Source organism: Crocodylus siamensis, chromosome 15 (genome assembly GCF_052110815.1).
Source record: "Crocodylus siamensis isolate JL-2025a chromosome 15, ASM5211081v1, whole genome shotgun sequence".
Classification (NCBI taxonomy): Eukaryota; Metazoa; Chordata; order Crocodylia; family Crocodylidae; genus Crocodylus; species Crocodylus siamensis.
This window is the reverse complement of record NC_143409.1, coordinates 50,624,976-50,651,941: the sequence shown is the minus strand read 5'-3', so window position 1 is coordinate 50,651,941 and position 26,966 is coordinate 50,624,976. Positions and strand designations below refer to the sequence as shown.

Sequence of the window (26,966 nt, the reverse complement as noted above, 5' to 3'; positions counted from 1 at the left end):
CCAGCTGGGGTCTGAGTAGAGAGGAAGTATCACTTCTTTAGCCCTGCTCATGACACATTGGCTAATGCATTCCAGTATGCTATTAGCCCTGTTGACTACAGTGCCACACTGGTGACTCATGTTCATCCTGTGATTGGCCGTAAGCCCAAGGTCCCTTTCAGCCATCGTGCTGGCCAGGCCAACTCCTCCTAACCTATATTCAAGTAACTGATTTCTTCACCCTAGGTTTTCTCACTTTCCTCCTATAACAGAGCCAGGCTCTGTTGTTTGCAAAGTCAAGTGTTTATCTACCAGCCAAAATGTCCTTGGGACTGAAAGGAAATACTCATTGCAGACGTGGGACCCCAGCCAGAGCTGGACCAGCCATGGTTGCACAGTGAGCACGTGATAGAAGGAACCGAACGCAGGGCTTCCGAACTTTGCTCTCTTCCTTCCTCAAGGGCAAACCCCCTCACTGTCAGAAATCTGGGCCTCACTTCAGGCTTGAATTTGCTTTCAGAATTTACTCAGAGTGGTAGGCCTTGCTGGGGCCTTGATTAATACATGCGGCTTACACAAAGGCTTTGCTAAAGTACTGGCCAAAGTAGGCCTTATCACAAAACCTGACCAATATATGAACTCCTCACATAAACAAACCTTGGGATGTGGGCCAGATTGTGCACGTCTGCCAAGAGATGGGAATGGGAGATGATGGTGCAAGGTAGGATAGTCCAGGACCAGAATGATAAAGCTGGAACAGGAACGCCCAAGTCAGAATGGGAAACAAACCCATGGTGCGAGATGGTTTGAGACATTTAGCACACAGATGAAATGCAATGCACAATTTGTTTTGATCATTGCATAAGAGAATCAGAAAGCAGGAAAACTTCATAGCGGCCTGGGGGAGCCTGGATGGTGTTTTGCCAACTCCCTTGTCACAGCTACAAATGCCTTAATTTATGGTATCGTGTGCTTGCTAGGCCACAGTGTGTTCATAGATTTCATAGACATCAGGGCTGGAAGGGACCTCAGAGGATCATCGAGTCCAGCCCCCTGCCCAAAGGGCAGGAAGTCAGCTGGGGTCATAGGATCCCAGCAAGATAAGCATCCAATTTACTCTTGAAGGTGTTCAATGTAGGTGCTTGAACCACCTCCGATGGCAGGCTGTTCCAGACCTTGGGGGCTTGGACAGCAAAGAAATTCTTCCTTATGTCCAGCCTGAAACGGTCTTGCAGGAGTTTGTGACCATTCGACCTCGTCATCCCTTGGGGCGCTCTGGTGAACAAACGTCCCCCAGATCCTGGTGGTCACCCCTGAGAAACTTATAGGTGGCCATCAGATCACCCCTGAGCCTGCGCTTTTCCAGGCTAAAGACCCACGGCTCTCAGCCTGTCATCGTAAGATCTGTTTTCCTGACCTCTGATCATGCGCGTGGCTCTCCTCTGGACTCTCTCAAGCTTCTCCACATCCTTTTTGAATTGTGGAGCCCAAAACTGGACGCAGTACTCCAGCTGCGGCCTCACCAAGGTCGAGTACAAGGGGAGACTGACGTCCCGGGATTTGCTCGAGAAGCATCTATGGATGCACGCCAGCATTTTGGTCGCTTTACTAGCCGCAGCATCGCATTGCAGGCTCATGTTCATCTTGTGGTCAATGATGACCCCCAAGTCTTCTTCTTCTGTAGTGCTAACCAATGTAGCACTGCCAAGCCTATAAGGGTGCTGCAGGTTTTTCCTCCCAAGGTGGAGAACCTTGCATTTTTCAGTGTTAAACACCATGAGGTTCTCGTCTGCCCATTTGCTGAGCTTGTCCAGGTCAGCCTGGATCACCCACCTGTCCTCTGGCGTGGATGCTTTGCCCCAAAGTTTGGTGTCATCGGCGAACTTGGCCAGTCCACTCCTGACTCCAATGTCCACATCGTTAATGAAGATGTTGAACAGTATGGGTCCCAGGACAGAGCCTTGAGGGACCCCACTGGTCACAGGGCACCATGATGAGTGACTGCCATTAATCACAACCCTCTGGGTCCCACCACGAAGCCAATTTCCCAGCCAGCGGAACGTGGTGGAGCCAAAGCCACAACTGGGCAGTTTGGCCAAGAGGTGATCATGGGATACCAGATCAAAAGCTTTTTTGAAGTCAAGATATATGACATCAATCTCTTCTCCCTTGTCCAGGTGATAGGTCACCTGGTCATAGAAGGAAATGAGATTGGTCAAACAAGACCTACCAGCAACAAACCCGTGCTGGCTATCCCTTAGAATGTTAGCCTGGGCCAGTCCCTCAAGGATGGCCTCCTTAATAAACTTTTCCAAGATCTTCCCCAGGATAGAAGTCAGGCTAATGGGCCTGTAGTTAGCCGGATCCACTCTCCTCCCTTTCTTGAAGATCGGCACCACATTGGCCTTCTTCCAGTCTTCGGGCACTACACCAGAGCGCCAGGAGTTTTCAAAGACCCGTGCCAAGGGCTGGGCTATGACGCTGGCCAGCTCCTTGAGTACCCTGAGGTGCAGGTTGTCAGGGCCGGCTGACTTGAAGGTATCCAGCTTCTCAAGGTGTTCCTTCACGAGGTCAGCATTGATGGAGGGTAGGGGATCCCCCTCACCCAGATTTCCCTGTCCCACAGCAGGCATGGGCATCCCGTGTGACTGATGAAAGACTGACGCAAAGTACCTATTTAATAGGTTGGCTTTTTCCTGGGCGTCAGTTGTCAGTTGCCCCATCTGGTTTAGCAGGGGTCCAACATTGCCCTTGCTTTTCCTCCGGCTCCCCACATATCTGAAAAAGGACTTTTTGTTGTCCTTGATGCCTGAAGCTAGTTGGAGTTCAGTTGCAGCCTTGGCTTTCCTGGTTTGCTCCCTGCAGGACCGGACCAGCGTGGAGTAATCCTCCTTGGAGGTGAATCCCATCCTCCATCCTTTGTAGGCTTTCCTTTTTAGCCACAGTAGGTCTGCTAGGTCTGTGCTTGTTAGCAATAAACCTTGCCAAATCTTTGCCACCAAGCTGAGCCTGTGGTTGTTTTTTAAGACAAGGTTGGTATTTCAATCTCATGGCTACAACTTGTCTACACACCGCAGTTCCTGAAACTTCAACACTGACAACACATCAATAACACGCGATGGGGACAACAGCAATGATGACACCGATAATCCCAGATGGCAAGTCACCGGACCAAAAAAAAAAAAAGGTCAGAGTTTGATAGGATATAAGCTTTACCACCATGCTTCTGTGTTAACAGTTTTTGTTGCAATAATATCTTGTGCTTCCGTTTCCTGTCACTGGCTAACATACATAGCAGAGGTAGGCAACCCCCAGCATGGGTGCCGGAGCATGGCACTCAAAGGCAGTTTGCTTGGTATACATGCCTCTCGGTGGATGGTGGGAAGCGGCAAGGGCTACACAGCAACAGCAAGGATTGGGGCCCTCATGGCTCCCCCATCATCCACCGCTGGCACACCAACGCCTTACAAATTGAAGTTGTGGGTGTTTTTGGCACTCTGCCCAAAAATGTTGCTGACCCCTGTTATATAGGGTGAAAAGAATGGGTTAAAGTAGGAGTGTCAAAATCACCTCAGGCCCCCAGGCAGGATCGGGACCATGGAGGCTCATCTTGGGCCAGATCTGTGGCCCAGCAGCAGCTGCGGTGGGTCTGCAAGTCAGGTAGTGGCATTGGCCTTGGGGCAAATGTTGGCACAGGCAAAGGACACAGCCCTTTGCCATCCTTCCACTGACAGCCATGACTGTCGGTGTCCAGGGATCTTGAATTCTTTGGCACACTACACTCCTTAACATCTGACACCTTGCTGGTTGTGGTCCATGGGCCAGATGTTTAACATCCCTGGTTTCAACACGTTTCTTTAGGAAAGAAGACCTAAACAAATGATCTTCTCTTTGCCATACAGCCATATTCCACCCAGACCAAAACCAGGCAGACACAGGCCTCATCAAAGATCTTCCTTCCAGTGAACTTCTGACAGAAAACTGGGATTGTCCCGGACTGGGTCCCCCCATCCCCAGCCAAAAACATCTCCTTTCCTTAGACATCTTCACAGCCACATCAAAGGTTTAGGTACTGCACAAGAAGGACTTTGGTGCTGAAATTACTACGGGATTTGTGCTTTGATAGCCACCCAGAGGCATGGAATGAGAAGGCTGGAAGGGCTCTTGAGAGGCCATCTTGTTCAAGCCCCTACTCACAGCAAGATGATCCATGTCTAGACCACCCCAGACAGTCACTTGCCTACCTTGAATGCTTCCAGCAACAAACACGACGCACATCCTTCAGTATCACCTCTAGGCCTCAGAGTCAGAAAGTGCTTCCTCATACCCAACACAGTCAAAATGTAAGCCCATGCCTCCCTGCCCTAAGTCCTGGACAAATAATCCCCATCATCTTTGTAACAACCTGTGGCCTTCCACTGTAGCATGGGTCATGGTCCTTCTCCTCGGATCTCTCATGCCTGCTTTAACAACTGTCCTACAGTGGCAGGACATTGACAGTGACCTTTCCCCTTGCTTTACCAGTGGCAGCTTAGGGTGTTCTTGGTGTTTGGGGGCATTGAATCTGGTAGCTGGGACTTCTTAAGAGCTGCTCTGACTTTAAATGACACACACAAGGCTGCAATTTCTGCCTTCAGGCATAAGCGGGAGGAATTGTACAGGTTTTGCATTGCAGAAGGCAGGAAGGAGACTGAAAAATGCTGGAGTTGAGCTACGGGTGGAAGGGCGAGTACAAGCTGGGAGATGGACAGAGAGGAGGCTGAAGCATCTGTCCTGGGGTGTCTGGAGAGAGCAAGACAGTCCCAGCTTGGGTTGCTCCAGACCCCTTAGCAGAAGGGCTAGAGGCTGAGAGAGGGATTGTGAGGGGTGCTCTAGGGTGGAGTGTGAAACTGGGCTGTTTGTGCCCACACAAGAGCTGCCACAGGAGCATTTCTGGACAGACAATAAAGGAGCCAATACCCCTCTTACCTACTGCAGGACGGGGCACTCAGATGGAGCTGTCAGGGAAGACACTGGGCTGTCCTGGCACCGCTGTGCTGGGCCAGGCACCGTGATTTCCTGTGGGATTTATAAGAACAGACGTGAGAACCTATAACAACGGCCATTTACTGGGTCAGACCATCGGTCCATCTTGCCCAGTCTTCTGTGTCGCACTGTGGCACAGAGCGGATGCTGAAAGGGAGAGTGAACTGGGCATGACCAGGCTTTTTACCCAACTGTTCCTCTTTCACAAGCAGCCTCCAGCATTTAAGGTCTAGGTAGGACTGATTCACAGGCTGTGCCCCAACTCTCATGCTCAATGGCGACTGATGCCCCTTTCCTCCAAAAATGTGTCCCTTTCCTTTATCAGTCTGGCCAAGCAGTCAAGTGTCCACCACATCAGTGGCAACACGTCCCACACACTTGGATTGCCACTGGGAGAAGAACTTCCTTTTGTTCTTTTTAAATGTACTCCCTGCTAGTTTCATTGTGACCTCTAGTTCTTCTATGGGGAGAGATAGTAAATAATTAAACCCTATAGACTTTCTTTTCACCACTCACCGTAATATCATGACTCAGACCCTAAAATTCACTGACTCAGCACCCACCCCTCCCCACCCCAGGGCAATGTTACCTAGCCCAGCTCAGGCTTCCCAAAGCCCGCATGAGCTGCATGGTTCCAGCTGTGCCAGCTGCTTCACCGCAGACCTCAGCACCCTTTATGGCAGCTTCTTACAGTCTGTGGCAGTAACTGCTATTGTATCCCCCACAGGCGGAGCCCACTCTTCCAAAGCTTTCCGTCACCACGGCCTTGACTAACCGCTATTGTGCTCCCTCACACACTGCGCCCTATCCTGCAGGAAGTTTCCCACCCCATGGCCATGACCATCGGCCTCCTCACAGATACAGCCACCTCCGCCAGACCCTTCCCCACCAACCCCAGTCTGTTTCCCTCTGCCCCTTCTCTTCACCCTCATAGTCCATAGGGCCAAGGTGGCTGCGGGCCTGCCAGGCAGCAAAGCTACATTCACTGTTTTATTCAGCAACCTCTGGCCAGATTACAATTGGTGCTGTGAGAGTGGGGAAATGCCCTACCCTGGCTTATCCCTCTTGCCTCTCAGCCAGTCCCCCAGAAAGAGGGCAGAGGCCTGTACCCCACTCAACACCCAGTCCACCCCAGTTGCACAGGTCCCTGACCTGGGTATCAGGCTGGCCCAAGGGAGCTGGCTCTTAAACCGCTCCGTTAAACTCTTTCCCCTGGGCCAGTTTTGTCTCCTCGTTAAGGACGTCAGGGACCAAAGGGAGTCATCAAGCCAGTAATGCCTGCTCTCACGCTAACGACTGGGTGGGACTCCAAGGGGAGGGAGCGTTGGAGGAGCTGTGGAGAACGGGGTGCGGGGAGAAGACTTCCCTTCTCCTTCCTCTGCTCATCAGTAAGGACTCAGAAGGATCTGGGCGCTCAGGCCACATCTGTCATTTCCCGCCACCCTCCCAGTGTAGGGTTACCATATTTCCAGGTCCAAAAAAGAGGACACCTGTCCAGCGGGAGGGGGGGAGGCAGATATGAATGCTTTTGCCCTGCCCCTGCCCATTCTGCTGCCCCACACTGCCAAGCCACAGCCACGCCAGCCCTGCCACTGCCCCTCACTCCCGACCCACTGACCCCACCCCGGCCAGTGCCCCTCACTCCCAAAGAGCAGTACCCTGCCCCCCTCCCCTTGCTGGTGCCCCTCACTCCCAACTCACAGCCCCCTGGCACTGCCAGTGCCCTGCAAGGCCAACCCACAGTCCCCTATCCCATCCCCCCTGCCCTTCACTCCCGATCTGCCCTACTCCCCAGCCCTGGCAGTGCCCCTCGTTCCTGACCTGCAGCCCCCTTCCTCCCAGCCCTGCCGGTGCCCCTCACTCCCACCCTGCAACCCTCAGCCCTGCTCCCCAGCCCCGCCAGTGCTCTCCCGAGCCGCAGACCCTGCCCCAGCCCCGATGGTCCTCTCATTCCTGACCCGCAGCCTCTGCCCTCTGCCAGCCCTGCCAATGCCCCTCACCCCCTACCTGCAGACCCCTGCCCCCAGCCCTGCTGCTCAAGCAGGTCCCATGTTGCACACACACCCGCTCTCTTACACACACACATGCACACTCTCTTTCTACTGCCAGAACCTGCACGGGGACCCATGACAGCCAATCCCCAAGCAGCCAGCACGGGGGAGCAGAAAACCCCAACATTTGATCTTATTTTAAAAACCAACCTGGACGCAGCCCAGGGGTACGAAAAAGAGGACGTGTCCAGCAACACCCGGACGTATGGTAGCCCTATCTCAATGTCACCGACACTTCCTCTTACCCCTGCCCTGCTGTTATGCCATCTTGGGCAAGGAGGAAAGATAACGGAGGAGACCTGCAGCTTCTTCCCCTTTAGTCGGCCTCACTTCTGCCCCTCAGCAGAAGCCTCTGGTAGACGTGCCACTGCTCTAATGTCTCTGAGAGCGTTTGCAGTCTTGCCTGCTGGATAACAAAGCCAGGAAGGGAGGGGGGCTTTGATTCAGTCTTTGGCCCTGTCCCCAGCAAGGCAAGAGTTAGCCCACTGCTGCTTATCCAATGACTACTACATGTGAGGAAGCCCCTGGGACCAGAACGGTCTCCCATCAGGTCAGCATCCAGCTCGGTGAGATGCACCATCCATCGGGCCTGCTCCCCACTTCCAGGCATCCCAAAGAGCAGGGCTAGACAGGCCCTAGGCGTTTCTTATCCTGTGGCTGGATGGTTACAGTCCTGAGCAGAAAAGTAGGAGATGCAGATTCAATCCCCCTCGAGATGAATGGGGGGCTAGCACCTAGGCCTCCTCCCCCATGGGTAAGCGCTCAGCCCCTAGGTTACTGGACTGAAAGACAGGAGAACCGTCCTCCTCCGGTGTCAAGCATTTGCTGATCATGGTTTGCCTGTGACTAAAGTTTGAGGACCTACCCAGCCTCATGTGCATGTCTAAGCAACCCTCCTCCAACCTGGAGCCTAGCCAGGGCACAGCCTCCTGAGCCACTCGGCAGCTATAACTGCCTGGAGTCGAAACTGTGCCTAGGTGCAACAATTGCTGTAACCTGTCAGGTAAGCACGTAAAAGTGACAGCAGCTTTAGCCCCAAGTGCATGGGGAGCTAACTGTGGAGATCATCAGAGACAAAGTGAAGGGAGATGGATATATGGGAGCTCATCATCAGGCTAAAGCCAGAGGCAGAATAAGGTTAAGATTCAACTCAAACCACAGAGTTAAATAGCCCTCATAGGTTTGTCCACACTTGGATGGCGCCCTGGGCTACAGGCATGTTTGGGCCAAGACGACGAGGTGTGACCTGGGGATGTCAGTGAAATCTCACTGCATTTGCCAGTAGAAACACTCGGGAATTCATTTTCCTCCTGTAACAGAGCCATGCTACAGTCATTGCAAAGCCACGCTGACTGCCAAGTATTCATTTAACAACCAAGGTTTCCATGGGACTGACAGCAAACATACCAGACAGAGGAACCCAGGCAGAGCTAGACCAGCTGAGGTCAAACAGCGAGCACGTGACAGAAGGAACTGAACTCAGGGTTTTCGATCTTTGCTCAACCCCTTCCTCAAGGGCAGTGTGTCACATAGGCACATATTAATGCTAATAGCTTCAGCCCCTAGTGGGCTGGGAGATAAGTGTGAATACCATCAAAGACAAGACGAGAGGACTTGAATGTATGGGAGCTAATTAGGGTAAAAGCCAGAAGCAGTCTACAGTTAAGATTAGCCTCAGCTCAATGAGTAAAACAGCCCTGATTGGTTTGTCTACACTTGGATGGCACCGTGGGTTACAGGCACATCTGAGCCAAGGTGAGGGGGTGCGGCCTGCGGATTGGCAACACGTAGGGGGTGCACACAGTTGCACATGCACCCCCTGAGCATGGTGGTACACCCCCTGTGAAAAGGTCGCCACTTACCACCCCCTGCCGCTGTCATCACCACCAACAGTGTCTGTGGGTGATCTGCCATCACCGCTGGCCACCGCCAACGCTGCCAGCAGCATCTGTGGGTGGTTGCCAACTGATGGTCGGTGCTTGCCACCCCTACCACTGACAGCACCGTGGCTGCCTGCGGGAGCTCCCCACTTACCGCTGCCACGTTCCTGCCACCAACAGCGCCGCCATAGCGCAGATGCTCACCGTGCCCCCCAGCCTCCGGGGGCATGCGGCATTCATGGGCCTGGGGGTGTCAGTGAAGTCACACTAGATTGACAGTGGAACCACTTGGGAATGCACAGAATCATGGAATCATAAAAATGAAGGGCTAAAAGGGACCTCAAAGATCATCAAATCCAATCCTCCTGCTCTGGGCAGGAATACAGCCCGCAACGTGTCTATCCAGTCTCCTCTTGAAGACTTCCAAGTTAGGGACTGCACCGCCTCCCTGGGAAGTCTATTCCAGATTCGGTCACCCTTACCATATATAAGTTCGTCCATACATTCAACCCAAAACCATCCTCTAACAGTTTATGGCCATTGCTCCTTGCCATCCTCTGGGGTGCCTTAGTGAACAGGTTTTCTCCCAGCTCCCAGTATTCACCCCTTACATACTTATAGATGGTCACCAAGTCCCCCCTCAGCCTTCTCTTCCCCAGGCTGAACAGTACCAGATCCCTTTGTCTTTCCTCATAAGATTTGTCCTCCAGGCCCTTAATCATTCTTGTGGCCCTTCTCTGCACCATTTCAAGATTGTCCACATCTTTTTTGAAGTGCAGTGCCCAGAACTGGACACCAGCTGGGGTCTGAGTAGAGAGGAAGTATCACTTCTTTAGCCCTGCTCATGACACATTGGCTAATGCATTCCAGTATGCTATTAGCCCTGTTGACTACAGTGCCACACTGGTGACTCATGTTCATCCTGTGATTGGCCGTAAGCCCAAGGTCCCTTTCAGCCATCGTGCTGGCCAGGCCAACTCCTCCTAACCTATATTCAAGTAACTGATTTCTTCACCCTAGGTTTTCTCACTTTCCTCCTATAACAGAGCCAGGCTCTGTTGTTTGCAAAGTCAAGTGTTTATCTACCAGCCAAAATGTCCTTGGGACTGAAAGGAAATACTCATTGCAGACGTGGGACCCCAGCCAGAGCTGGACCAGCCATGGTTGCACAGTGAGCACGTGATAGAAGGAACCGAACGCAGGGCTTCCGAACTTTGCTCTCTTCCTTCCTCAAGGGCAAACCCCCTCACTGTCAGAAATCTGGGCCTCACTTCAGGCTTGAATTTGCTTTCAGAATTTACTCAGAGTGGTAGGCCTTGCTGGGGCCTTGATTAATACATGCGGCTTACACAAAGGCTTTGCTAAAGTACTGGCCAAAGTAGGCCTTATCACAAAACCTGACCAATATATGAACTCCTCACATAAACAAACCTTGGGATGTGGGCCAGATTGTGCACGTCTGCCAAGAGATGGGAATGGGAGATGATGGTGCAAGGTAGGATAGTCCAGGACCAGAATGATAAAGCTGGAACAGGAACGCCCAAGTCAGAATGGGAAACAAACCCATGGTGCGAGATGGTTTGAGACATTTAGCACACAGATGAAATGCAATGCACAATTTGTTTTGATCATTGCATAAGAGAATCAGAAAGCAGGAAAACTTCATAGCGGCCTGGGGGAGCCTGGATGGTGTTTTGCCAACTCCCTTGTCACAGCTACAAATGCCTTAATTTATGGTATCGTGTGCTTGCTAGGCCACAGTGTGTTCATAGATTTCATAGACATCAGGGCTGGAAGGGACCTCAGAGGATCATCGAGTCCAGCCCCCTGCCCAAAGGGCAGGAAGTCAGCTGGGGTCATAGGATCCCAGCAAGATAAGCATCCAATTTACTCTTGAAGGTGTTCAATGTAGGTGCTTGAACCACCTCCGATGGCAGGCTGTTCCAGACCTTGGGGGCTTGGACAGCAAAGAAATTCTTCCTTATGTCCAGCCTGAAACGGTCTTGCAGGAGTTTGTGACCGTTCGACCTCGTCATCCCTTGGGGCGCTCTGGTGAACAAACGTCCCCCAGATCCTGGTGGTCACCCCTGAGAAACTTATAGGTGGCCATCAGATCACCCCTGAGCCTGCGCTTTTCCAGGCTAAAGACCCACGGCTCTCAGCCTGTCATCGTAAGATCTGTTTTCCTGACCTCTGATCATGCGCGTGGCTCTCCTCTGGACTCTCTCAAGCTTCTCCACATCCTTTTTGAATTGTGGAGCCCAAAACTGGACGCAGTACTCCAGCTGCGGCCTCACCAAGGTCGAGTACAAGGGGAGACTGACGTCCCGGGATTTGCTCGAGAAGCATCTATGGATGCACGCCAGCATTTTGGTCGCTTTACTAGCCGCAGCATCGCATTGCAGGCTCATGTTCATCTTGTGGTCAATGATGACCCCCAAGTCTTTTTCTTCTGTAGTGCTAACCAATGTAGCACTGCCAAGCCTATAAGGGTGCTGCAGGTTTTTCCTCCCAAGGTGGAGAACCTTGCATTTTTCAGTGTTAAACACCATGAGGTTCTCGTCTGCCCATTTGCTGAGCTTGTCCAGGTCAGCCTGGATCACCCACCTGTCCTCTGGCGTGGATGCTTTGCCCCAAAGTTTGGTGTCATCGGCGAACTTGGCCAGTCCACTCCTGACTCCAATGTCCACATCGTTAATGAAGATGTTGAACAGTATGGGTCCCAGGACAGAGCCTTGAGGGACCCCACTGGTCACAGGGCACCATGATGAGTGACTGCCATTAATCACAACCCTCTGGGTCCCACCACGAAGCCAATTTCCCAGCCAGCGGAACGTGGTGGAGCCAAAGCCACAACTGGGCAGTTTGGCCAAGAGGTGATCATGGGATACCAGATCAAAAGCTTTTTTGAAGTCAAGATATATGACATCAATCTCTTCTCCCTTGTCCAGGTGATAGGTCACCTGGTCATAGAAGGAAATGAGATTGGTCAAACAAGACCTACCAGCAACAAACCCGTGCTGGCTATCCCTTAGAATGTTAGCCTGGGCCAGTCCCTCAAGGATGGCCTCCTTAATAAACTTTTCCAAGATCTTCCCCAGGATAGAAGTCAGGCTAATGGGCCTGTAGTTAGCCGGATCCACTCTCCTCCCTTTCTTGAAGATCGGCACCACATTGGCCTTCTTCCAGTCTTCGGGCGCTACACCAGAGCGCCAGGAGTTTTCAAAGACCCGTGCCAAGGGCTGGGCTATGACGCTGGCCAGCTCCTTGAGTACCCTGAGGTGCAGGTTGTCAGGGCCGGCTGACTTGAAGGTATCCAGCTTCTCAAGGTGTTCCTTCACGAGGTCAGCATTGATGGAGGGTAGGGGATCCCCCTCACCCAGATTTCCCTGTCCCACAGCAGGCATGGGCATCCCGTGTGACTGATGAAAGACTGACGCAAAGTACCTATTTAATAGGTTGGCTTTTTCCTGGGCGTCAGTTGTCAGTTGCCCCATCTGGTTTAGCAGGGGTCCAACATTGCCCTTGCTTTTCCTCCGGCTCCCCACATATCTGAAAAAGGACTTTTTGTTGTCCTTGATGCCTGAAGCTAGTTGGAGTTCAGTTGCAGCCTTGGCTTTCCTGGTTTGCTCCCTGCAGGACCGGACCAGCGTGGAGTAATCCTCCTTGGAGGTGAATCCCATCCTCCATCCTTTGTAGGCTTTCCTTTTTAGCCACAGTAGGTCTGCTAGGTCTGTGCTTGTTAGCAATAAACCTTGCCAAATCTTTGCCACCAAGCTGAGCCTGTGGTTGTTTTTTAAGACAAGGTTGGTATTTCAATCTCATGGCTACAACTTGTCTACACACCGCAGTTCCTGAAACTTCAACACTGACAACACATCAATAACACGCGATGGGGACAACAGCAATGATGACACCGATAATCCCAGATGGCAAGTCACCGGACCAAAAAAAAAAAAAGGTCAGAGTTTGATAGGATATAAGCTTTACCACCATGCTTCTGTGTTAACAGTTTTTGTTGCAATAATATCTTGTGCTTCCGTTTCCTGTCACTGGCTAACATACATAGCAGAGGTAGGCAACCCCCAGCATGGGTGCCGGAGCATGGCACTCAAAGGCAGTTTGCTTGGTATACATGCCTCTCGGTGGATGGTGGGAAGCGGCAAGGGCTACACAGCAACAGCAAGGATTGGGGCCCTCATGGCTCCCCCATCATCCACCGCTGGCACACCAACGCCTTACAAATTGAAGTTGTGGGTGTTTTTGGCACTCTGCCCAAAAATGTTGCTGACCCCTGTTATATAGGGTGAAAAGAATGGGTTAAAGTAGGAGTGTCAAAATCACCTCAGGCCCCCAGGCAGGATCGGGACCATGGAGGCTCATCTTGGGCCAGATCTGTGGCCCAGCAGCAGCTGCGGTGGGTCTGCAAGTCAGGTAGTGGCATTGGCCTTGGGGCAAATGTTGGCACAGGCAAAGGACACAGCCCTTTGCCATCCTTCCACTGACAGCCATGACTGTCGGTGTCCAGGGATCTTGAATTCTTTGGCACACTACACTCCTTAACATCTGACACCTTGCTGGTTGTGGTCCATGGGCCAGATGTTTAACATCCCTGGTTTCAACACGTTTCTTTAGGAAAGAAGACCTAAACAAATGATCTTCTCTTTGCCATACAGCCATATTCCACCCAGACCAAAACCAGGCAGACACAGGCCTCATCAAAGATCTTCCTTCCAGTGAACTTCTGACAGAAAACTGGGATTGTCCCGGACTGGGTCCCCCCATCCCCAGCCAAAAACATCTCCTTTCCTTAGACATCTTCACAGCCACATCAAAGGTTTAGGTACTGCACAAGAAGGACTTTGGTGCTGAAATTACTACGGGATTTGTGCTTTGATAGCCACCCAGAGGCATGGAATGAGAAGGCTGGAAGGGCTCTTGAGAGGCCATCTTGTTCAAGCCCCTACTCACAGCAAGATGATCCATGTCTAGACCACCCCAGACAGTCACTTGCCTACCTTGAATGCTTCCAGCAACAAACACGATGCACATCCTTCAGTATCACCTCTAGGCCTCAGAGTCAGAAAGTGCTTCCTCATACCCAACACAGTCAAAATGTAAGCCCATGCCTCCCTGCCCTAAGTCCTGGACAAATAATCCCCATCATCTTTGTAACAACCTGTGGCCTTCCACTGTAGCATGGGTCATGGTCCTTCTCCTCGGATCTCTCATGCCTGCTTTAACAACTGTCCTACAGTGGCAGGACATTGACAGTGACCTTTCCCCTTGCTTTACCAGTGGCAGCTTAGGGTGTTCTTGGTGTTTGGGGGCATTGAATCTGGTAGCTGGGACTTCTTAAGAGCTGCTCTGACTTTAAATGACACACACAAGGCTGCAATTTCTGCCTTCAGGCATAAGCGGGAGGAATTGTACAGGTTTTGCATTGCAGAAGGCAGGAAGGAGACTGAAAAATGCTGGAGTTGAGCTACGGGTGGAAGGGCGAGTACAAGCTGGGAGATGGACAGAGAGGAGGCTGAAGCATCTGTCCTGGGGTGTCTGGAGAGAGCAAGACAGTCCCAGCTTGGGTTGCTCCAGACCCCTTAGCAGAAGGGCTAGAGGCTGAGAGAGGGATTGTGAGGGGTGCTCTAGGGTGGAGTGTGAAACTGGGCTGTTTGTGCCCACACAAGAGCTGCCACAGGAGCATTTCTGGACAGACAATAAAGGAGCCAATACCCCTCTTACCTACTGCAGGACGGGGCACTCAGATGGAGCTGTCAGGGAAGACACTGGGCTGTCCTGGCACCGCTGTGCTGGGCCAGGCACCGTGATTTCCTGTGGGATTTATAAGAACAGACGTGAGAACCTATAACAACGGCCATTTACTGGGTCAGACCATCGGTCCATCTTGCCCAGTCTTCTGTGTCGCACTGTGGCACAGAGCGGATGCTGAAAGGGAGAGTGAACTGGGATTGCCACTGGGATTGCCACTGGGGTAGAAGAACTTCCTTTTGTTCTTTTTCCTTAAGTCTGGCCATCAAGTGTCCACCACATCAGTGGCAACACGTCCCACACACTTGTACTCCCTGCTAGTTTCATTGTGACCTCTAGTTCTTCTATGGGGAGAGATAGTAAATATTAAACCCGATAGACTTTCTTTTCACCACTCACCGTAATATCATGACTCAGACCCTAAACTTCAGTGACTCAGCACCCACCCCTCCCCACCCCAGGGCAATGTTACCTAGCCCAGCTCAGGCTTCCCAAAGCCCGCATGAGCTGCATGGTTCCAGCTGTGCCAGCTGCTTCACCGCAGACCTCAGCACCCTTTATGGCAGCTTCTTACAGTCTGTGGCAGTAACTGCTATTGTATCCACCACAGGCGGAGCCCCACTCTTCCAAAGCTTTCCGTCACCACGGCCTTGACTAACCGCTATTGTGCTCCCTCACACACTGCGTCCTATCCTGCAGGAAGCTTCCCACCCCATGGCCATGACCATCGGCCTCCTCACAGATACAGCCACCTCCGCCAGACCCTCCCCCACCAACCCCAGTCTGTTTCCCTCTGCCCCTTCTCTTCACCCTCATAGTCCATAGGGCCAAGGTGGCTGCGGGCCTGCCAGGCAGCAAAGCTACATTCACTGTTTTATTCAGCAACCTCTGGCCAGATTACAATTGGTGCTGTGAGAGTGGGGAAATGCCCTACCCTGGCTTATCCCTCTTGCCTCTCAGCCAGTCCCCCAGAAAGAGGGCAGAGGCCTGTACCCCACTCAACACCCAGTCCACCCCAGTTGCACAGGTCCCTGACCTGGGTATCAGGCTGGCCCAAGGGAGCTGGCTCTTAAACCGCTCCGTTAAACTCTTTCCCCTGGGCCAGTTTTGTCTCCTCGTTAAGGACGTCAGGGACCAAAGGGAGTCATCAAGCCAGTAATGCCTGCTCTCACGCTAACGACTGGGTGGGACTCCAAGGGGAGGGAGCGTTGGAGGAGCTGTGGAGAACGGGGTGCGGGGAGAAGACTTCCCTTCTCCTTCCTCTGCTCATCAGTAAGGACTCAGAAGGATCTGGGCGCTCAGGCCACATCTGTCATTTCCCGCCACCCTCCCAGTGTAGGGTTACCATATTTCCAGGTCCAAAAAAGAGGACACCTGTCCAGCGGGAGGGGGGGAGGCAGATATGAATGCTTTTGCCCTGCCCCTGCCCATTCTGCTGCCCCACACTGCCAAGCCACAGCCACGCCAGCCCTGCCACTGCCCCTCACTCCCGACCCACTGACCCCACCCCGGCCAGTGCCCCTCACTCCCAAAGAGCAGTACCCTGCCCCCCTCCCCTTGCTGGTGCCCCTCACTCCCAACTCACAGCCCCCTGGCACTGCCAGTGCCCTGCAAGGCCAACCCACAGTCCCCTATCCCATCCCCCCTGCCCTTCACTCCCGATCTGCCCTACTCCCCAGCCCTGGCAGTGCCCCTCGTTCCTGACCTGCAGCCCCCTTCCTCCCAGCCCTGCCGGTGCCCCTCACTCCCACCCTGCAACCCTCAGCCCTGCTCCCCAGCCCCGCCAGTGCTCTCCCGAGCCGCAGACCCTGCCCCAGCCCCGATGGTCCTCTCATTCCTGACCCGCAGCCTCTGCCCTCTGCCAGCCCTGCCAATGCCCCTCACCCCCTACCTGCAGACCCCTGCCCCCAGCCCTGCTGCTCAAGCAGGTCCCATGTTGCACACACACCCGCTCTCTTACACACACACATGCACACTCTCTTTCTACTGCCAGAACCTGCACGGGGACCCATGACAGCCAATCCCCAAGCAGCCAGCACGGGGGAGCAGAAAACCCCAACATTTGATCTTATTTTAAAAACCAACCTGGACGCAGCCCAGGGGTACGAAAAAGAGGACGTGTCCAGCAACACCCGGACGTATGGTAGCCCTATCTCAATGTCACCGACACTTCCTCTTACCCCTGCCCTGCTGTTATGCCATCTTGGGCAAGGAGGAAAGATAACGGAGGAGACCTGCAGCTTCTTCCCCTTTAGTCGGCCTCACTTCTGCCCCTCAGCAGAAGCCTCTGGTAGACGTGCCACTGCTCTAATGTCTCTGAGAGCGTTTGCAGTCTTGCCTGCTGGATAACAAAGCCAGGAAGGGAGGGGGGCTTTGATTCAGTCTTTGGCCCTGTCCCCAGCAAGGCAAGAGTTAGCCCACTGCTGCTTATCCAATGACTACTACATGTGAGGAAGCCCCTGGGACCAGAACGGTCTCCCATCAGGTCAGCATCCAGCTCGGTGAGATGCACCATCCATCGGGCCTGCTCCCCACTTCCAGGCATCCCAAAGAGCAGGGCTAGACAGGCCCTAGGCATTTCTTATCCTGTGGCTGGATGGTTACAGTCCTGAGCAGAAAAGTAGGAGATGCAGATTCAATCCCCCTCGAGATGAATGGGGGGCTAGCACCTAGGCCTCCTCCCCCATGGGTAAGCGCTCAGCCCCTAGGTTACTGGACTGAAAGACAGGAGAACCGTCCTCCTCCGGTGTCAAGCATTTGCTGATCATGGTTTGCCTGTGACTAAAGTTTGAGGACCTACCCAGCCTCATGTGCATGTCTAAGCAACCCTCCTCCAACCTGGAGCCTAGCCAGGGCACAGCCTCCTGAGGCACTCGGCAGCTATAACTGCCTGGAGTCGAAACTGTGCCTAGGTGCAACAATTGCTGTAACCTGTCAGGTAAGCACGTAAAAGTGACAGCAGCTTTAGCCCCAAGTGCATGGGGAGCTAACTGTGGAGATCATCAGAGACAAAGTGAAGGGAGATGGATATATGGGAGCTCATCATCAGGCTAAAGCCAGAGGCAGAATAAGGTTAAGATTCAACTCAAACCACAGAGTTAAATAGCCCTCATAGGTTTGTCCACACTTGGATGGCGCCCTGGGCTACAGGCATGTTTGGGCCAAGACGACGAGGTGTGACCTGGGGATGTCAGTGAAATCTCACTGCATTTGCCAGTAGAAACACTCGGGAATTCATTTTCCTCCTGTAACAGAGCCATGCTACAGTCATTGCAAAGCCACGCTGACTGCCAAGTATTCATTTAACAACCAAGGTTTCCATGGGACTGACAGCAAACATACCAGACAGAGGAACCCAGGCAGAGCTAGACCAGCTGAGGTCAAACAGCGAGCACGTGACAGAAGGAACTGAACTCAGGGTTTTCGATCTTTGCTCAACCCCTTCCTCAAGGGCAGTGTGTCACATAGGCACATATTAATGCTAATAGCTTCAGCCCCTAGTGGGCTGGGAGATAAGTGTGAATACCATCAAAGACAAGACGAGAGGACTTGAATGTATGGGAGCTAATTAGGGTAAAAGCCAGAAGCAGTCTACAGTTAAGATTAGCCTCAGCTCAATGAGTAAAACAGCCCTGATTGGTTTGTCTACACTTGGATGGCACCGTGGGTTACAGGCACATCTGAGCCAAGGTGAGGGGGTGCGGCCTGCGGATTGGCAACACGTAGGGGGTGCACACAGTTGCACATGCACCCCCTGAGCATGGTGGTACACCCCCTGTGAAAAGGTCGCCACTTACCACCCCCTGCCGCTGTCATCACCACCAACAGTGTCTGTGGGTGATCTGCCATCACCGCTGGCCACCGCCAACGCTGCCAGCAGCATCTGTGGGTGGTTGCCAACTGATGGTCGGTGCTTGCCACCCCTACCACTGACAGCACCGTGGCTGCCTGCGGGAGCTCCCCACTTACCGCTGCCACGTTCCTGCCACCAACAGCGCCGCCATAGCGCAGATGCTCACCGTGCCCCCCAGCCTCCGGGGGCATGCGGCATTCATGGGCCTGGGGGTGTCAGTGAAGTCACACTAGATTGACAGTGGAACCACTTGGGAATGCACAGAATCATGGAATCATAAAAATGAAGGGCTAAAAGGGACCTCAAAGATCATCAAATCCAATCCTCCTGCTCTGGGCAGGAATACAGCCCGCAACGTGTCTATCCAGTCTCCTCTTGAAGACTTCCAAGTTAGGGACTGCACCGCCTCCCTGGGAAGTCTATTCCAGATTCGGTCACCCTTACCATATATAAGTTCGTCCATACATTCAACCCAAAACCATCCTCTAACAGTTTATGGCCATTGCTCCTTGCCATCCTCTGGGGTGCCTTAGTGAACAGGTTTTCTCCCAGCTCCCAGTATTCACCCCTTACATACTTATAGATGGTCACCAAGTCCCCCCTCAGCCTTCTCTTCCCCAGGCTGAACAGTACCAGATCCCTTTGTCTTTCCTCATAAGATTTGTCCTCCAGGCCCTTAATCATTCTTGTGGCCCTTCTCTGCACCATTTCAAGATTGTCCACATCTTTTTTGAAGTGCAGTGCCCAGAACTGGACACCAGCTGGGGTCTGAGTAGAGAGGAAGTATCACTTCTTTAGCCCTGCTCATGACACATTGGCTAATGCATTCCAGTATGCTATTAGCCCTGTTGACTACAGTGCCACACTGGTGACTCATGTTCATCCTGTGATTGGCCGTAAGCCCAAGGTCCCTTTCAGCCATCGTGCTGGCCAGGCCAACTCCTCCTAACCTATATTCAAGTAACTGATTTCTTCACCCTAGGTTTTCTCACTTTCCTCCTATAACAGAGCCAGGCTCTGTTGTTTGCAAAGTCAAGTGTTTATCTACCAGCCAAAATGTCCTTGGGACTGAAAGGAAATACTCATTGCAGACGTGGGACCCCAGCCAGAGCTGGACCAGCCATGGTTGCACAGTGAGCACGTGATAGAAGGAACCGAACGCAGGGCTTCCGAACTTTGCTCTCTTCCTTCCTCAAGGGCAAACCCCCTCACTGTCAGAAATCTGGGCCTCACTTCAGGCTTGAATTTGCTTTCAGAATTTACTCAGAGTGGTAGGCCTTGCTGGGGCCTTGATTAATACATGCGGCTTACACAAAGGCTTTGCTAAAGTACTGGCCAAAGTAGGCCTTATCACAAAACCTGACCAATATATGAACTCCTCACATAAACAAACCTTGGGATGTGGGCCAGATTGTGCACGTCTGCCAAGAGATGGGAATGGGAGATGATGGTGCAAGGTAGGATAGTCCAGGACCAGAATGATAAAGCTGGAACAGGAACGCCCAAGTCAGAATGGGAAACAAACCCATGGTGCGAGATGGTTTGAGACATTTAGCACACAGATGAAATGCAATGCACAATTTGTTTTGATCATTGCATAAGAGAATCAGAAAGCAGGAAAACTTCATAGCGGCCTGGGGGAGCCTGGATGGTGTTTTGCCAACTCCCTTGTCACAGCTACAAATGCCTTAATTTATGGTATCGTGTGCTTGCTAGGCCACAGTGTGTTCATAGATTTCATAGACATCAGGGCTGGAAGGGACCTCAGAGGATCATCGAGTCCAGCCCCCTGCCCAAAGGGCAGGAAGTCAGCTGGGGTCATAGGATCCCAGCAAGATAAGCATCCAATTTACTCTTGAAGGTGTTCAATGTAGGTGCTTGAACCACCTCCGATGGCAGGCTGTTCCAGACCTTGGGGGCTTGGACAGCAAAGAAATTCTTCCTTATGTCCAGCCTGAAACGGTCTTGCAGGAGTTTGTGACCGTTCGACCTCGTCATCCCTTGGGGCGCTCTGGTGAACAAACGTCCCCCAGATCCTGGTGGTCACCCCTGAGAAACTTATAGGTGGCCATCAGATCACCCCTGAGCCTGCGCTTTTCCAGGCTAAAGACCCACGGCTCTCAGCCTGTCATCGTAAGATCTGTTTTCCTGACCTCTGATCATGCGCGTGGCTCTCCTCTGGACTCTCTCAAGCTTCTCCACATCCTTTTTGAATTGTGGAGCCCAAAACTGGACGCAGTACTCCAGCTGCGGCCTCACCAAGGTCGAGTACAAGGGGAGACTGACGTCCCGGGATTTGCTCGAGAAGCATCTATGGATGCACGCCAGCATTTTGGTCGCTTTACTAGCCGCAGCATCGCATTGCAGGCTCATGTTCATCTTGTGGTCAATGATGACCCCCAAGTCTTTTTCTTCTGTAGTGCTAACCAATGTAGCACTGCCAAGCCTATAAGGGTGCTGCAGGTTTTTCCTCCCAAGGTGGAGAACCTTGCATTTTTCAGTGTTAAACACCATGAGGTTCTCGTCTGCCCATTTGCTGAGCTTGTCCAGGTCAGCCTGGATCACCCACCTGTCCTCTGGCGTGGATGCTTTGCCCCAAAGTTTGGTGTCATCGGCGAACTTGGCCAGTCCACTCCTGACTCCAATGTCCACATCGTTAATGAAGATGTTGAACAGTATGGGTCCCAGGACAGAGCCTTGAGGGACCCCACTGGTCACAGGGCACCATGATGAGTGACTGCCATTAATCACAACCCTCTGGGTCCCACCACGAAGCCAATTTCCCAGCCAGCGGAACGTGGTGGAGCCAAAGCCACAACTGGGCAGTTTGGCCAAGAGGTGATCATGGGATACCAGATCAAAAGCTTTTTTGAAGTCAAGATATATGACATCAATCTCTTCTCCCTTGTCCAGGTGATAGGTCACCTGGTCATAGAAGGAAATGAGATTGGTCAAACAAGACCTACCAGCAACAAACCCGTGCTGGCTATCCCTTAGAATGTTAGCCTGGGCCAGTCCCTCAAGGATGGCCTCCTTAATAAACTTTTCCAAGATCTTCCCCAGGATAGAAGTCAGGCTAATGGGCCTGTAGTTAGCCGGATCCACTCTCCTCCCTTTCTTGAAGATCGGCACCACATTGGCCTTCTTCCAGTCTTCGGGCACTACACCAGAGCGCCAGGAGTTTTCAAAGACCCGTGCCAAGGGCTGGGCTATGACGCTGGCCAGCTCCTTGAGTACCCTGAGGTGCAGGTTGTCAGGGCCGGCTGACTTGAAGGTATCCAGCTTCTCAAGGTGTTCCTTCACGAGGTCAGCATTGATGGAGGGTAGGGGATCCCCCTCACCCAGATTTCCCTGTCCCACAGCAGGCATGGGCATCCCGTGTGACTGATGAAAGACTGACGCAAAGTACCTATTTAATAGGTTGGCTTTTTCCTGGGCGTCAGTTGTCAGTTGCCCCATCTGGTTTAGCAGGGGTCCAACATTGCCCTTGCTTTTCCTCCGGCTCCCCACATATCTGAAAAAGGACTTTTTGTTGTCCTTGATGCCTGAAGCTAGTTGGAGTTCAGTTGCAGCCTTGGCTTTCCTGGTTTGCTCCCTGCAGGACCGGACCAGCGTGGAGTAATCCTCCTTGGAGGTGAATCCCATCCTCCATCCTTTGTAGGCTTTCCTTTTTAGCCACAGTAGGTCTGCTAGGTCTGTGCTTGTTAGCAATAAACCTTGCCAAATCTTTGCCACCAAGCTGAGCCTGTGGTTGTTTTTTAAGACAAGGTTGGTATTTCAATCTCATGGCTACAACTTGTCTACACACCGCAGTTCCTGAAACTTCAACACTGACAACACATCAATAACACGCGATGGGGACAACAGCAATGATGACACCGATAATCCCAGATGGCAAGTCACCGGACCAAAAAAAAAAAAAGGTCAGAGTTTGATAGGATATAAGCTTTACCACCATGCTTCTGTGTTAACAGTTTTTGTTGCAATAATATCTTGTGCTTCCGTTTCCTGTCACTGGCTAACATACATAGCAGAGGTAGGCAACCCCCAGCATGGGTGCCGGAGCATGGCACTCAAAGGCAGTTTGCTTGGTATACATGCCTCTCGGTGGATGGTGGGAAGCGGCAAGGGCTACACAGCAACAGCAAGGATTGGGGCCCTCATGGCTCCCCCATCATCCACCGCTGGCACACCAACGCCTTACAAATTGAAGTTGTGGGTGTTTTTGGCACTCTGCCCAAAAATGTTGCTGACCCCTGTTATATAGGGTGAAAAGAATGGGTTAAAGTAGGAGTGTCAAAATCACCTCAGGCCCCCAGGCAGGATCGGGACCATGGAGGCTCATCTTGGGCCAGATCTGTGGCCCAGCAGCAGCTGCAGTGGGTCTGCAAGTCAGGTAGTGGCATTGGCCTTGGGGCAAATGTTGGCACAGGCAAAGGACACAGCCCTTTGCCATCCTTCCACTGACAGCCATGACTGTCGGTGTCCAGGGATCTTGAATTCTTTGGCACACTACACTCCTTAACATCTGACACCTTGCTGGTTGTGGTCCATGGGCCAGATGTTTAACATCCCTGGTTTCAACACGTTTCTTTAGGAAAGAAGACCTAAACAAATGATCTTCTCTTTGCCATACAGCCATATTCCACCCAGACCAAAACCAGGCAGACACAGGCCTCATCAAAGATCTTCCTTCCAGTGAACTTCTGACAGAAAACTGGGATTGTCCCGGACTGGGTCCCCCCATCCCCAGCCAAAAACATCTCCTTTCCTTAGACATCTTCACAGCCACATCAAAGGTTTAGGTACTGCACAAGAAGGACTTTGGTGCTGAAATTACTACGGGATTTGTGCTTTGATAGCCACCCAGAGGCATGGAATGAGAAGGCTGGAAGGGCTCTTGAGAGGCCATCTTGTTCAAGCCCCTACTCACAGCAAGATGATCCATGTCTAGACCACCCCAGACAGTCACTTGCCTACCTTGAATGCTTCCAGCAACAAACACGATGCACATCCTTCAGTATCACCTCTAGGCCTCAGAGTCAGAAAGTGCTTCCTCATACCCAACACAGTCAAAATGTAAGCCCATGCCTCCCTGCCCTAAGTCCTGGACAAATAATCCCCATCATCTTTGTAACAACCTGTGGCCTTCCACTGTAGCATGGGTCATGGTCCTTCTCCTCGGATCTCTCATGCCTGCTTTAACAACTGTCCTACAGTGGCAGGACATTGACAGTGACCTTTCCCCTTGCTTTACCAGTGGCAGCTTAGGGTGTTCTTGGTGTTTGGGGGCATTGAATCTGGTAGCTGGGACTTCTTAAGAGCTGCTCTGACTTTAAATGACACACACAAGGCTGCAATTTCTGCCTTCAGGCATAAGCGGGAGGAATTGTACAGGTTTTGCATTGCAGAAGGCAGGAAGGAGACTGAAAAATGCTGGAGTTGAGCTACGGGTGGAAGGGCGAGTACAAGCTGGGAGATGGACAGAGAGGAGGCTGAAGCATCTGTCCTGGGGTGTCTGGAGAGAGCAAGACAGTCCCAGCTTGGGTTGCTCCAGACCCCTTAGCAGAAGGGCTAGAGGCTGAGAGAGGGATTGTGAGGGGTGCTCTAGGGTGGAGTGTGAAACTGGGCTGTTTGTGCCCACACAAGAGCTGCCACAGGAGCATTTCTGGACAGACAATAAAGGAGCCAATACCCCTCTTACCTACTGCAGGACGGGGCACTCAGATGGAGCTGTCACGGAAGACACTGGGCTGTCCTGGCACCGCTGTGCTGGGCCAGGCACCGTGATTTCCTGTGGGATTTATAAGAACAGACGTGAGAACCTATAACAATGGCCATTTACTGGGTCAGACCATCGGTCCATCTTGCCCAGTCTTCTGTGTCGCACTGTGGCACAGAGCGGATGCTGAAAGGGAGAGTGAACTGGGCATGACCAGGCTTTTTACCCAACTGTTCCTCTTTCACAAGCAGCCTCCAGCATTTAAGGTCTAGGTAGGACTGATTCACAGGCTGTGCCCCAACTCTCATGCTCAATGGCGACTGATGCCCCTTTCCTCCAAAAATGTGTCCCTTTCCTTTATCAGTCTGGCCAAGCAGTCAAGTGTCCACCACATCAGTGGCAACACGTCCCACACACTTGGATTGCCACTGGGAGAAGAACTTCCTTTTGTTCTTTTTAAATGTACTCCCTGCTAGTTTCATTGTGACCTCTAGTTCTTCTATGGGGAGAGATAGTAAATAATTAAACCCTATAGACTTTCTTTTCACCACTCACCGTAATATCATGACTCAGACCCTAAAATTCACTGACTCAGCACCCACCCCTCCCCACCCCAGGGCAATGTTACCTAGCCCAGCTCAGGCTTCCCAAAGCCCGCATGAGCTGCATGGTTCCAGCTGTGCCAGCTGCTTCACCGCAGACCTCAGCACCCTTTATGGCAGCTTCTTACAGTCTGTGGCAGTAACTGCTATTGTATCCCCCACAGGCGGAGCCCACTCTTCCAAAGCTTTCCGTCACCACGGCCTTGACTAACCGCTATTGTGCTCCCTCACACACTGCGCCCTATCCTGCAGGAAGTTTCCCACCCCATGGCCATGACCATCGGCCTCCTCACAGATACAGCCACCTCCGCCAGACCCTTCCCCACCAACCCCAGTCTGTTTCCCTCTGCCCCTTCTCTTCACCCTCATAGTCCATAGGGCCAAGGTGGCTGCGGGCCTGCCAGGCAGCAAAGCTACATTCACTGTTTTATTCAGCAACCTCTGGCCAGATTACAATTGGTGCTGTGAGAGTGGGGAAATGCCCTACCCTGGCTTATCCCTCTTGCCTCTCAGCCAGTCCCCCAGAAAGAGGGCAGAGGCCTGTACCCCACTCAACACCCAGTCCACCCCAGTTGCACAGGTCCCTGACCTGGGTATCAGGCTGGCCCAAGGGAGCTGGCTCTTAAACCGCTCCGTTAAACTCTTTCCCCTGGGCCAGTTTTGTCTCCTCGTTAAGGACGTCAGGGACCAAAGGGAGTCATCAAGCCAGTAATGCCTGCTCTCACGCTAACGACTGGGTGGGACTCCAAGGGGAGGGAGCGTTGGAGGAGCTGTGGAGAACGGGGTGCGGGGAGAAGACTTCCCTTCTCCTTCCTCTGCTCATCAGTAAGGACTCAGAAGGATCTGGGCGCTCAGGCCACATCTGTCATTTCCCGCCACCCTCCCAGTGTAGGGTTACCATATTTCCAGGTCCAAAAAAGAGGACACCTGTCCAGCGGGAGGGGGGGAGGCAGATATGAATGCTTTTGCCCTGCCCCTGCCCATTCTGCTGCCCCACACTGCCAAGCCACAGCCACGCCAGCCCTGCCACTGCCCCTCACTCCCGACCCACTGACCCCACCCCGGCCAGTGCCCCTCACTCCCAAAGAGCAGTACCCTGCCCCCCTCCCCTTGCTGGTGCCCCTCACTCCCAACTCACAGCCCCCTGGCACTGCCAGTGCCCTGCACAGCCAACCCACAGTCCCCTATCCCATCCCCCCTGCCCTTCACTCCCGATCTGCCCTACTCCCCAGCCCTGGCAGTGCCCCTCGTTCCTGACCTGCAGCCCCCTTCCTCCCAGCCCTGCCGGTGCCCCTCACTCCCACCCTGCAACCCTCAGCCCTGCTCCCCAGCCCCGCCAGTGCTCTCCCGAGCCGCAGACCCTACCCCAGCCCCGATGGTCCTCTCATTCCTGACCCGCAGCCTCTGCCCTCTGCCAGCCCTGCCAATGCCCCTCACCCCCTACCTGCAGACCCCTGCCCCCAGCCCTGCTGCTCAAGCAGGTCCCATGTTGCACACACACCCGCTCTCTTACACACACACATGCACACTCTCTTTCTACTGCCAGAACCTGCACGGGGACCCATGACAGCCAATCCCCAAGCAGCCAGCACGGGGGAGCAGAAAACCCCGACATTTGATCTTATTTTAAAAACCAACCTGGACGCAGCCCAGGGGTACGAAAAAGAGGACGTGTCCAGCAACACCCGGACGTATGGTAGCCCTATCTCAATGTCACCGACACTTCCTCTTACCCCTGCCCTGCTGTTATGCCATCTTGGGCAAGGAGGAAAGATAACGGAGGAGACCTGCAGCTTCTTCCCCTTTAGTCGGCCTCACTTCTGCCCCTCAGCAGAAGCCTCTGGTAGACGTGCCACTGCTCTAATGTCTCTGAGAGCGTTTGCAGTCTTGCCTGCTGGATAACAAAGCCAGGAAGGGAGGGGGGCTTTGATTCAGTCTTTGGCCCTGTCCCCAGCAAGGCAAGAGTTAGCCCACTGCTGCTTATCCAATGACTACTACATGTGAGGAAGCCCCTGGGACCAGAACGGTCTCCCATCAGGTCAGCATCCAGCTCGGTGAGATGCACCATCCATCGGGCCTGCTCCC

At 52.8% G+C, this 26,966-nt stretch overlaps 1 protein-coding gene across 1 annotated transcript in view; it reads right to left on the bottom strand.

Moving 5' to 3' along the window:
• The window catches only part of LOC149852736 (uncharacterized), a 68,506-nt gene extending 44,194 nt beyond the window's left edge, over positions 1–24,312 (bottom strand). Inside the window, exon 1 of the mRNA XM_090029801.1 lies at positions 24,262–24,312. The gene's annotated coding sequence lies outside the window, so the exon portion shown is untranslated. The remainder of the gene's footprint in view (positions 1–24,261) is intronic.
• Between the last annotated feature and the right edge of the window lie 2,654 nt (positions 24,313–26,966).